The 13,137-nt window shown below is 55.5% G+C and overlaps 1 protein-coding gene across 12 annotated transcripts in view; it reads right to left on the minus strand.

Moving 5' to 3' along the window:
* Window positions 1–6,409, minus strand: part of MAPT (microtubule associated protein tau) — a 48,781-nt gene extending 42,372 nt beyond the window's left edge. For all 12 annotated transcript variants that reach the window (XR_009489612.1, XM_059869359.1, XM_059869356.1 and 9 more), the window contains exon 1: window positions 6,278–6,409. The gene's annotated coding sequence lies outside the window, so the exon portion shown is untranslated. The remainder of the gene's footprint in view (window positions 1–6,277) is intronic.
* Window positions 6,410–13,137: the final 6,728 nt, after the last annotated feature.

Here is a 13,137-nt window from a genome sequence, read left to right on the forward strand (position 1 = left end):
CCAAGAAGCTCCCCCAAAGTGACATTTCACCTCTCAGAGAAGGAGCAGAGCTGGTTCTGAGCACCACACACAGCTGGCCAGATGTGCTCCTGCCCCAGGAAGCTCCCCCAAAGTGACATTTCACCTCACAGAGAAGGAGCAGAGCTGGTTCTGAGCGCCACACACAGCTGGCCAGATGTGCTCCTGCCCCAGGAAGCTCCCCCAAAGTGACATTTCACCTCTCAGAGAAGGAGCAGAGCTGGTTCTGAGCACCACACACAGCTGGCCAGATGTGCTCCTGCCCCAGGAAGCTCCCCCAAAGTGACATTTCACCTCTCAGAGAAGGAGCAGAGCTGGTTCTGAGCACCACACAGCTGGCCAGATGTGCTCCTGCCCCAGGAAGCTCCCCAAAGTGACATTTCACCTCTCAGAGAAGGAGCAGAGCTGGTTCTGAGCACCTCACACAGCTGGCCAGATGTGCTCCTGCCCCAGGAAGCTCCCCCAAACTGACATTTCACCTCACAGAGAAGGAGCAGAGCTGGTTCTGAGCACCTCACACAGCTGGCCAGATGTGCTCCTGCCCCAGGAAGCTCCCCCAAAGTGACATTTCACCTCACAGAGAAGGAGCAGAGCTGGTTCTGAGCACCTCACTCGCTCCACATTGAAACTTTGCCAGCGCAGACAGGATTCAAGTAACCTTTAATCAAAGAAAAGATAAAATGTTTCCTAGGACAGGGAACAATTTAACCACTCTGAACACCTCCCCTCCTCCTTTGCAGGGCACAGAAAACAGTTGGTTTATCTCAGAAGTGAATCTCCAGCCCTCCCCAAACAGGCTGAGCTGGATGTCCTCAGGAGTCACAGGAGAGGCTTCTTTAGATGTTTTGAGTCATTTACAAACACCTCATGGAATTTCATTCTGCAGCAACTGACTTGAGCCGCTGATGAAATCCATCTGAAATTACATCTGGCACTTCCAGGCAGACAGCCCGGGGCAGGAGCTGAGGGGGAGCCGCAAAGTGCAGCGCTGATAAGTGGCAGAAAGCCCTTCAAGTCTCACACGTGCTATTCAAGCCCCTCAATACAAGTGGTTTCATCACCTCTTGAAGTGCTGAAGAGTTCACACAGCCCTTCCTGCCCCTTCGGACCGCGCCTCACCCCTCCACATCCCACACCCGCCCCTCCTTCCCACCACAGAGCTGAGCCCAGCTCCCTGGGGAGCACAGAATTGTGGAATATCCCCAGCTGAAAGGGACCACAGCGATCAGCGACCCCCACAGTCCCACCCTGTGCCTGGGGGCATTGTCCAAACACACCTGAGCTCTTGGGGACAAACCCTTTCCCAGGTGGGACAACCCCACTGCTCTGGAGGACAGCACGGAGGGAAGGCAGAGAGGACAGGGCAGGAAGAGTGGAGAGGCTGCAAAGATGGAAATAATTAGCCCAACTGCAGCAATAATCCTTTTAGCTGCACAGAAGGTATCCCCTGGTGCTCCCTTTCCTTGGATATTTAAGGAAGAGACACTGAAAACAGGAGCCACGCTGTGTGTTATGACCACCTTTACTAATTGGTCTGCTAGGAAAGAAAAGGGAAAAACCAGAGGATTGATTTCTGAGGAGCAAAAAGCTCATTAGACTTGCAAAGAAAACCCACTCAAGTCTAAAGGCACAGATACTTCTCCTCCAGACTCCAGTGTAAACCACACATGCTTTCCACAGGCACTTAAAAAAACCCCAGCCTACAACCAGCAGATTTCAGTGTAAAACAAAGCTCCAGCTCACAGATGGAGGAGGGAGACCCATCCTGCTGCAACAGAGACTCAGATTCACTCAGTCCCTCACAGCAGAGCCGTGCCCACCTTAAAAACCCTGACAAGGGTTTAGCTAAAGGGCCACAGTTCTGCTCTGCCCAGCACATCCTGGGGTGACCTGCAAGGACAGCTGGGGACTGAGGGCTGCTCGTGCTGAACAGCCAGGAGAGAACAGCACTGCACGGAGCAGGAGGAGGAGGAGGAGCAGTGGGGGCTGCCCCTCTGGCAAGGCTGAGCCAGCCTGGTGCTCAGGGAGCTTTCTCCAAGCCCACCTCCCTCTGCCCCAGACCACTCACCCTACTCCTCCTGCCAGGGCTGCTGCCAGGGGAGTGGGAACATCTCTGTGCTGCTCTGCAGGATCAGCAGCCCAAGCCACTTCTGCAATTGCTTCCTTTTCCATCTCCACGGGCAGGCAGAGCCCTGCAGCCCCCAGCACTGCCCAATTTACTGATGAGCACCCCCAGCCCCAAGGAGGTGCCCTTGGGGTGAGCCCCAGGCACCACCCAGCCAGCTCTGGAGCAGCTCAGCCACGCCAGTAGAGCCCCTGAGGTAGGAAGAGATTACACTGCATTGGCAGAAAAACCTAGAAAGCCAGCCCAGCTCTGCTGCCACTGCAGCAGGAGGGAGAGGCCCTCAGAGAGCTGCTGCTCCTCTCAGCTGAGGCTGGGACCAGCCAGGATGCTGAGCTGGGGCTCCCAGTGCTACAGGACAGGTACAGGAGGGGAACGATCCCCTCAGCTACTCCAACACAGCCAGAGAGGCCCCTTCTGCTCCAAGAAAGGGCTCTCAGTGCTTTTCCACAGACTCGTGGGTTTGCAGACCTCAGAACGAGCCAGAAAGCATCAGCCATGCCCATTTTGCTCAAGGTTGGCTGCTTTACCTGTGTGCAGAACCACAACCCCCCTAAATTCCTTTCAAACCCTGCTGCCACATTCCAGCAGCCCCAGCATCCTCCCAGCATCGCCCAGAAGGATGCCACAAGCCCAAGGCACTGCCCTACAAGCTGCCACCTCTCAGGCCAGCCCCACACCTTAGCACACAGCCTAGCCAACCCGACCTCAGCAGCCAGCAAGCTGAGCAAACTGGAAAATACTGGGAGCCAGGTGGAAACCAGTGCCCTGGCTCTTCCCTGACTCATTCATCAAGTGTCAGAGCATTCCTACAGCTAAATTAGCAGCACTGCCCCAAAGGACACCAGCACCACAGCCAAGCCTCAGCAGCACGCTGGGCTGACAAAATAAGATTATTCTGCTCAAGACAAACTCAAATCCACAGCTTTCTTCCAGCTTTTGAATTATCTTGCTTTTGGGAAGAAAAGGGACCGGCCACCCTGAGCATTTCCCCTTAGCCAGGGCCTGGTGATCCAATTTTCCACGCTCTGCCAGCCCAGAGGGATTTGTCTGGAGGCCTGGGGTGGGCACACCCAGCACCAGGAGGGGCCCACCCGGCTCCAGCGGGACCGGCTGTGCTGCAGGATGTGTCAGGACAATTTGTCACTCCTGTGCTGATGCAGGCAGCTTTTCAGGAGCTTCAGCACCGACACCAGCTCCAAAACATTCCCAGCGTGGCTGTTCCGACAGCCCTGCAATGCTGGGGAGCCCAAATTCCACGTGGGGGCACAAAGGTAAGCAGGGAGCAATTCCCAATTCTCTCCATCCCTGCTGCTGCACCCTCAGCACTGCTCAGCAAAGTGGTACCCAAACACCTCCACATCCCACACCTGGAAAACGCTGGAATAAAGCCTGTGGTGCTACATGGATCAACGAGCACTCCAAGAGGAACACGGTTCTCTGAAATGCAGCAGAGGAACACAAAAGGCAGAAGATGAAACACCCACCTCACCAGCATGCTACGAGCATCCCTGACTGGCTACACCCAGCTCTTCCTCACCGAGAAAGGGCAGCTACAGTGTCACATTTTCCTCCTTTTTTATCCTTTGAGGTCCGGCCAGGGGAGCAGAATATCCCATGGTTTTTGGGAAGGAAATGACAAAGCTACAGCATTCCCTTTTCATCTATAAAATACATGAAATAAATACATTTGCTTGGTCCTCCTGAAGCTGCAGTTCTTTAAGCAAAGAGGGAATGGGACAGCTTGAATGGAACACCTTGGGAAGGCAGAGGCTGGAAGGAGAGTAAGGGGATACAGAGGAGTGGGAAGGGTGAGCAAGACCAAACTGGAAGCCAGAGCTGCAAATACTTCACACAGAAGTGCTTGACAGAGGGAGACACACCAAACCTGCACTTGCCACCTGCAGGGGCTGGGCCCATCCCCTGCTCAGGGATCTTCCCACAGGGCACACAGAGCTCCCACCACAGCTCTCCCCAGTTAATCCCCGCAGGATAAACATCCCTATCTGATCTGTGACACCATCTGCGGATGGGCAGGCATTCCCCAGGTCTCAACACAACGAACCCCACCTGCATCTTACTCAAAGAATGAGAAAATGCAATGCTTTAATCAGGTGTGAAGCATCTGCCAGTGGATCCCCATCCCTGGAATGGTTGGAGGCCAGGCTGGAGCAATCTGGTCTAATGGAAGATGTCCCTGCCCATGCCAGGGGGGTGGAACGAGATGCTCTGTAAGGCTCCTTTCAACCCAAACCATTCCATGTTTCTATGTTCAAATCCTCTACAAATTACAGGTAAATCAGCCAACAATTTACTTTTCTCCTTAAGTCGCTCGTCTTGGGGTGAAAACCAAGCATTTTGTTCCAAGAGTGAACAAAGCATAACTGGGTTAGGCAATTTCTCACTCCTGGAGAGAACGAGGTTTTGATTTTTCTCCCTTCAAGAGCAGCCTGCAAACACCCAACTGAGACCTGTTTTAATTGACCACCCTGAGAAAAATAACGGCAAGAAAACAGAACCCCACAAGGACAGCCATGAAACCCCCCAAATGTGAGGTCCTGGCAGCAGAGCCCAAACCCCTTCAACGGATGGAAGCGGGCAGCCATCGCTCAACAAGGAAAAATTAACGATTCTCAGCAGCAAATTTTGTTCCACTGATTCAAACACTCATCCAACATCTGCCCACATCCACGCCGGGGAAGCTCGGGAATACTCTGCATACAAATGGTGACAGCTTAGCTCATCTCAGCTGCTCCTTCCAGAGCAGCCTCTCGCTGCAAATGGAGCTGCACCTCGCGGGGTGGTACCACAGCAAATGGAAGCAGAAACTCCCTCTAAAGTGATGGCAGCTGCCCTCTGCGAGCAGCAGCAGGGCTGCGTTTCTAGGTGTTCAAAAACACCAGGAAAAATCATCTTCCCTAAGCCAACCCTCCCTTGTGCTCATGTGGCAGTCGGGGATGCAGGCAGAAATCTCCATCCCTCACCTGGAATGAGCTGTTTCTGCTCCTTGCAGGTTGAATTGCTCCAAGGCAGGAGGGCAGGTGTGTGCTCCTGGAAACACCTGGCCAGGAAACTTCCCTTTTCCCAGCTAAGTTGGATTTAAATAAAGAAATAGCCAACAACCACAGGTAAAAAAAGGCAAAACCCAGAAAGGGGGGGCAGCTCCACGCCCCACCTGGCGGGATTTAGGGACGAGAAAGAAGAGACAGCATGGGAAGAGGCAGATGGAAGGGACAAGGGGGCAATTCCAGCATGACAAGGGCAATCCCAGCATGGCACTGGGATGCTTGGGATGTGCCCAGCACATCCAGGGACCACCAGTGACACCAAGGAGCCCCATCCCAGCCCCAAACCCACGAGGATGGGCATCCCCACCCCCATCCCGGGGCTGGAAGACACCCGGGATTCAACAGGATGGGACCCACCTCGTTCACGTTAAACACCAAACCCCTCGACACGGGCACCGGGGGGTGCAACAAAGCCGGGCAGCGCCGGGGTGCCGTGACCTCAATAACGCTTCCCCCCACGCAAAATTTAGGGCTGGGCGTGTGCAGCTCCTTTTTTTTTTTTTTTAATTCGAAACGCTTTTTCGTGACGGTTTCCCATTATTGATTAATTTACGGTTTTTAATCACCGCTGCCTCCCCCTTCGAGGCGGCTGCAGAACATGGCCCCGCGCTGCCGCCCCTCCTGCCGCAGCCCCGGCCCCACCTGCCGGGAGGAACGGGGCCGAAACGGGCGCAAAGCGGGGAGAGAGCCCCAAACCCGCCCTTCTCCATCCCTCCCTCCATCCATCCATCCATCCATCCCTCCCTCCATCCATCCATCCCTCCATCCATCCCTCCATCCCTCGCCGCCGCTCCCCGCTCGCCGCACCTGCCCCGGGCGCCCGCGCTGCCGCAGGGGCCGCGCCTCGCGCTGCCGCAGCCCCGGGGCGCCGGCACCGGGACACGCCCCTCCCCTCGCTTTTGGGATGAAATGGCCGGATTTTGCTTCTCGGGGGTTGATTGATTTTTTTTTTTTTTTTTTTTTTCCCCCCTCTCTTCCCCCCCTTCTCCGCGCGGGACGCGGCGAAGGGAGAGCGCGCCCGGGGGTTCAGCGCCCCCACCCAGCCCACGGCAGCCACCCCTCCCCGTACCTGCCGCTGCGGGGGTGTCCGCACCGGAGCCGGCTGGTGACAGCGGTGGCGTTGACGGTGACAGCGGCGGTGGCGGCGGCGGCGGCGGCGGCGCGGGCGGGGCGGGGGCGCGCGCGGGCTCCGGAACCTTCGCCGCGCCGGCGGGGCGGGAGCGCGCGCGCGCGTGCGCGGAGCGCCGCCGAGCCCCCCCCCCCCCCCCCCCCCGCGCCCCCCGCCTCTCGCGGGGAGCGCTCGCCCCGCCCGCGCGCGCGCGCCCCCGCCGCCGCCGCCGCCGCCGCCGCCCCATTGTCTGCGGGGAGAGGGGGCGCGCGCTCGCCGCCCCGGCCGGCAGGGGGCGCTGCCGCGATGCCCCCGCCCCTCACGGCCCCGCTCCGCTCCGTCCTACGGCGGCCGCGGTGCACACCGAGCCCCGGGACACACCGAGCGGCGGGACACACCGAGCCTCAGGACACACCGAGCGGCGGGACACACCGAGCCTCGGGACACACCGAGCCCACCCCCCGGGACACCACATCGCCCAGCCCTGCCGCCCGCTTCCATCCCGAATTCCGCCCGGCCGCGCGTCCCGCACACGCTGCTGCCTCCGGGCGCTGCTGGGCACGGCCATCAGCGTCCGTGGAGGTGGCGGTAGCGAAGCTCGTGTGGGAGCGGCATCCTCTCAGCACCTCCTCAGCATCCCCTCAGCATCCCCTCAACATCCCCTCAGCACCTCCTCAGCATCCCCTCAGTACCCTCTCAGCATCCCCTCAGTACCCTCTCAGCATCCCCTCAGCATCCCCTCAGCATCCCCTCAGCATCCCCTCAGCACCTCCTCAGCATTCCCTCAGCATCCCCTCGGCATCCCCTCAGCATCCCCTCGGCCGCCGCACCGGTTTCATTTCATCCTGGTGAGCTGACAAAGGGAGAGCGGCCGCCTCCTCCTGCACGCGGCGGCAGCTCCGCAGCATCACCCTCAGCACCGGCAGTGGAGAGGAACAGGCCACCGAGACCGTGAGGGACAGGGCTGGCAGCTCTCGCTGGCTTTTGGCTCAGCAGACACCTGCCAGAAGGAGCAACAGGTGACAGGAGAATGGCCCTGAGCTGCTGGGGAGCGTCGGGGTTCCTTCACCACCCCGCCACCAGCCTGGAAAGCAAAGGGAGAGGCTGAAAAAAACAAATCCTGGTCCCAAAAGATCCCACTTGAGCTTGCCTGCTTCATCTGGAACAGCAGCGAGCTGCTTTTGCTCGGCCTGAAAGTGTTGTGGACACAGAGGAGATCGCTCGATGGAATCACTACCTTGTGTTAAGAGGGTTACCATCCCTAATAATTGGATTTAATAGAGAAACGGCCGGAGGGCAGGATTCAGTTTTCAGTTTTTCCTGACAAACACTGAGGTGCAAATCAAGGACAAACTTCCAGTCTAAAAACAGGGTGTTTGTGAGAGAAAACAGACGAGGAACCTGCAGCATCAGGTTCTTCTTAAAGCCTTTTTTACCTGTAGTTGCTGGGTATCTCTTTAAGTCTAACTTAGATGGGAAAAGGGAAGTTTCCTCACCAGGTTTTTCCAGGAGCCCACACATGCAGCACCAGTCTGCTTTTTAAAGCAGACCAGATTGGGAATGATCTGTCTTGGTTTGGAATAAAGGTTTATGGAGTGTCAAAGCTCTTACTACAGTATCAATAGCTGCAAACTTACAGATTAGAATTGTACAAAAAAAAATTGACTTGTGAACATGCAATGTTATGAGATAGTTGGGTTTGTTTGTTTGTTTGTTTTCAGTTCAACAGTAATAGGTGAGCCACCTAAAAACAGAGGAATGGTTCTTTTCTGCCCATTTTTAAACTGCCTGAAAAGTACTCACTATAATTCAGCTGGGGAACTTTCCCAGATTAGACACATCTCCCCTCAAAAATCTATCCCAGCTTTGGGAATTGTAAGATAAACACTGTAATGCTCCAAGGGGATCCATCCTTGTGAGACAACAGAAAACAAGATGAATTGCAGTGCAAGCAGCTCGAGCCCAATGTGGGACAGCAGCTCTTCCAGCAGGCGATGTGGGATGTACCAGGAACACCAGGCTGGCTGGGAGTCAGCTCAGCACCCCCCAACAGGATTATTTCTTCATCTAAAGACAGCAAAACCGACTTTGGGCCTCACTTCTTGAAGTGCTCAGCATGACAACACCTCTCTTCCTGAAGTTACCTCCATGGCCACTTACACCTGCCGGAGTTCTCAGCACAAATCCTGTCTGGATCCAAGAAATCCTGGGCTGGGCAGTGAGGCTTGGTTAGCCAGTGCCCAGGCACAGCCACATCCAGGCCATTTAGAAGATCTGCTGGCAAGGGTTAGCCAAGAGTGAAATGCATCAATTGCTGCAGCAACGCTGAGATGTTTCCAGAACTGCTGGAGCAGCCCAAGTCCCCAAGTGCAGCCCTGGGTGGGAAGAGCTCATGGTGATCAGCAGAGCCTGCCCCAGATGAGCTGCAGAGAAGGTCTCTAAGGGCACATCTCTTACCTGTATGTGCAGCAGGCTGACAGCTGATGTAGAGCTTAATTACTGCACTGAGCTCTTCTGGCTCTTCTTCGTGTTCACAGGGGCTTTTGTTTATTGGAAAAGGGATCTGGGAATGTTTCCTGCTGTTCTCAGGCCAGGCTCCTCTTTTCTCCACACTCCTGGCCCATACTGCTGCTAGCTGTATACTATTTTAACACAGAATTATAAAGGAATCCTTTAGGGAAGAAACCATGGGGGTCTTTATCTTGCATACCTGTTTCTTCATTCCTAAGGCTTATTTTCCTCCCAGGTGAGGTTTGTCCCCTGTTTCATAACTACCAAGGTTTTCTCTGGCAGGTGCCACAGAAGGCAGAACACCACTCTCCAGGTCTCACCTGCTGTGGGAATTGACCTGAGGAGCTGCAGCTACATTAGAAATTCTGGGTTATATTCTGGGTTATACAAGTCTGATGTCCCTAGGGCCTCCTCTGGCCACAAGCTGCTTCATTTGAGTCACTTAATTCAGCTTAAGCCTGGCTTCTGCAAAACCATAATGATCCCAGCTGAAATAAATACTCAAATTCTGCACTGGCTTAATTCCATTAAAGCACTACCCAGATCCTTTTGTAACCTGGCCGTTAAGAGTTCACCTAAATTAAGGAAACGGGCTAATTGCTTTCCAAACGCGATTTTGGAAGCGACCAGACGGGATGGATCTTTCCAGAGCGAGTGCAGGTGCTGACAGAGCACGGTGTGACCCTTTTCCAGTGAGGAGCCCCAGGCACACAGCTCCAAAGCAGGGCTCCCCGGCCGTGGCCCTGGCCCAGGACACCAGCTGGGTTTCGTAAGCTCCCAGAGAAGGGAGCAGCAGTTACACAAGCGTCTCCCGGCCGTGCCTGCCGTGTCACGGCAGGACAGAGCCCGGCAGGGCTCACGCAAACCTCCCTGCCGCGGGACGCTGCGGCTCGGGGGAGGATCAGGGCTCAGCTGGCTCCTGCCCGCAAACCAGACACGTCTTTCAGCTTGTTCTTAAGTAACTTAGTTCGTATTCACAGCAGTGGGAGCACGGTGCGCCCTCCCCAGCCGGCCAAGGCCAGCGGGACTGCGGGGATGGGAATTGGGGACAGGAAGGTTCGCAGTGCTTGGACAGCGCTGGCGGCCAGCGGGCCGTGACTCAGCACAAAGAGGCAGCCAGGTCCTCAGCAGCGCTGAGCTCGGGATAAACAAACTCACCCTTTCACCCTGACCTCTTTAGCAAATGAAGAGACCCAAAAAATCGAGGTCAAGGCACTTAAGTCGTCTTTCACTGGCCCCTCTTGACCCCACCCCATCTGAAAAAACATTATTCCTGTCTCTTTTCACACAAAGCCCAACACCTAAACTAGAAGATACAAGACCCAATACCCCTAAGGACAGATATATTTTTAATTAATCATGATTCCATTTCTAAATTACCAGCTGCAAGAGGCTTTCAGATCATTTAAAGCCCGTGTCTCTAAGAGGCAGAGCTGACTCATCAGGGAGGCACAGGATGTGTTCACTTACAGGACCTTGTGGGAATTATGGGGCTCCTGGGCTCACATCACTTAAAGCCAAGAATCCCTTGGACCTGGTGTCATGGAAGGGCAGTTCCCAGCACTAGCTTCCCCCTCCACTGACAAGTCTCAGAGATGCCAGGAGCCAAGAGGGACTTTATTCCTGGAGGAGAGCAGCCACCAGAGCTCTGCCAGCTCTGCAAAGGGACGGGGAACAACTCTGTGGGTGAAACAGCCTCCATTCCAAACACCCCGGGACTGCAGGCTGGGCCCTGAACTGCTCCTGTTCAACGGGCAGAGGCTGCTCTGGCACCTGCACATCACCTGTCCTTGAGCACTCCGTCCTTGCCGCAGGATGGCACTCCCCGGGCAGCAGAGAGGGCTGTGGGCACCAGCGCAGGGTTTATCCTCGAGTTTGTCAGGGCAAGAGTTCAGCCGGCTCCGAGGCAGGGATTGCATCATGCAGCACCGCAGCAGGTCCTGCGCTGATGTTATCACACAAACGAGTCACCAGGAACTCTGGCCTGCGGGACTTTTCCTGAAGGACGCGGCACTTGGAGCTGACATCTCACCCCAGCCCTGCAGCCCCAGCTCGGCTGCCCGCGGGGGCTGCGGGGCCGGGCAGAGCCCGCGAGGCCGGGGGTCCCCGCGGGTTCCGGAGGGGCTTCGGGAGCCATCTGCTGTCATCAGCCCAGATTACAGCGAGGGGCTGACGGGCACCACACGGGCTCCACTCCCTCCCACCCGGAGCTTGAACCGCCTTCCCAGCATCACTGAGGTTGGAAAAAGACCTGCAAGATCATCGAGTCCAACCTGTGACCGCTCCCCACCTTGTCAACCAGGCCAGAGCACTGAGTGCCATGTTGAGTCATTCCCTGGACATCTCCAGGGATGGAGACTCCACCACCTCCCTGGGCAGCCCCTTCCAATGTTTAATCACCCTCTCAGTGAAGAAACTCCTCCCGAGAAAACACCCCAATTTAACTACAAGCAGAAATAAGAGCCCCTCAGGGAGATCACCACCTCACCCAGAAGGATTTGGTGTTCTCCATAGGAAACACAGTGCTTCCAACACAGGGAAGGACTCCCCTTGAGGGTCTGCAGTGAGCAGAGATGGGGTTCCAGCCCCCCAGACCCATCGGGTCCTGGCATTAATCCCAGTTCTCACAGGCCCTGGTGGGAGCAGCCGGGCACTCGCCCCGTGCTCGGAGGGCCTGGCAGAGCTGCAGGGAGCGTGGCACAGGACGGGGAGACGCTGGGTGATGCTCACAGTGCTTTGGGAACTGAGAGGCTTTGTTCCTCTGCAGGCAGCAGAGTGGCACTGGGCCTGGCACGTCACCGTGCCCGTGTCCCAGCCTGCTGCTGGCCCTGGCACGACGAGCGTGCGAGCCACACCAGAATGTGCAACCCTGGTGGGTGAGGATGGTGAGGGTGAGAGCCCCAGGGCCTCAGCACGGTGAGTGTGCAAGGCACAGCCTCCTGCCAGCGTGGAATGTGAGCGTGCAAGGTGAACCCCTGTGCCAGCACGGTGACTGGGCAAGGTGGGCCCCTCCGTCAGCACCGTGAGTGTGCAGGGCACGCACAAGGTGTGTACCAGGTGTGCAGAGGGTGTTTGTGTGCCAGGGGTCTGTTTACAATATGTCTGTGGTCCGGGTGTTAATGTGTTCCAGGTGTTTCTGTATTCCAGGTGTGTCTGTATTCCAGGTGTGTCTGTACTCCAGGTGTGCCTGTGCCCCAGGTGTGTCTGTATCCCAGATGTTTCTGTATCCCAGGTGTGTCTCTATTCCAGCTGTTTCTGTATCCCAGGTGTGTCTCTATTCCAGCTGTTTCTGTATTCCAGCTGTTTCTGTTTCTCTATTCCAGGTGTGTCTCTGTTCCAGCTGTTTCTGTATTCCAGCTGTTTTGGTATCTGTATTCTGGCTGTTTCTGTATTCCAGCTGTCTTGGTGGCTGTATTCCAGCTGTGTCTGTATTCCAGCTGTTTCTGTATTCCAGCAGTTTCTGTGTCTGTATTCCAGCTGTTTCTCTATTCCAGCTGTTTCTGTATTCCAGCAGTTTCTGTGTCTGTATTCCAGCAGTTTCTGTGTCTGTATTCCAGCTGTGTCTGTATTCCAGCTGTTTCTGTATTCCAGCTGTTTCTGTATTCCAGCCGTTTCTCTATTCCAGCAGTTTCTGTGTCTGTATTCCAGCTGTTTCTGTATTCCAGCTGTTTCTGTATTCCAGACGTTTCTCTATTCCAGCAGTTTCTGTGTCTGTATTCCAGCTGTTTCTCTATTCCAGCAGTTTCTGTGTCTGTATTCCAGCTGTTTTGGTGTCTGTATTCTGGCTGTGTCTGTATTCCAGCTGTTTCTATATTCCAGCCGTTTCTCTATTCCAGCTGTTTTGGTGTCTGTATTCCAGCTGTGTCTGTATTCCAGCTGTGTCTATATTCCAGCTGTTTCTCTATTCCAGCAGTTTCTGTGTCTGTATTCCAGCTGTTTCTGTATTCCAGCTGTTTCTGCATTCCAGCTGTTTCTATATTCCAGCTGTTTCTCTATTTCAGCAGTTTCTGTGTCTGTATTCCAGCTGTTTCTGTATTCCAGCTGTGTCTGTATTCCAGCTGTTTCTCTATTCCAGCAGTTTCTGTGTCTATATTCCAGCTGTTTCTATATTCCAGCTGTTTCTGTATTCCAGCAGTTTCTGTGTCTGTATTCCAGCAGTTTCTGTGTCTGTATTCCAGCTGTTTTGGTGTCTGTATTCTGGCTGTGTCTGTATTCCAGCTGTTTCTGTATTCCAGCTGTTTCTGGGTGCCGCGGCCCCCCCGGGCCGGCAGGGGGCGCAGGGGCGCGCGGGGCGCGGCGCGCATGCGCGG

The sequence above is a fragment of the Haemorhous mexicanus genome, chromosome 28, assembly GCF_027477595.1.
Source record: "Haemorhous mexicanus isolate bHaeMex1 chromosome 28, bHaeMex1.pri, whole genome shotgun sequence".
NCBI lineage: Eukaryota > Metazoa > Chordata > Aves > Passeriformes > Fringillidae > Haemorhous > Haemorhous mexicanus.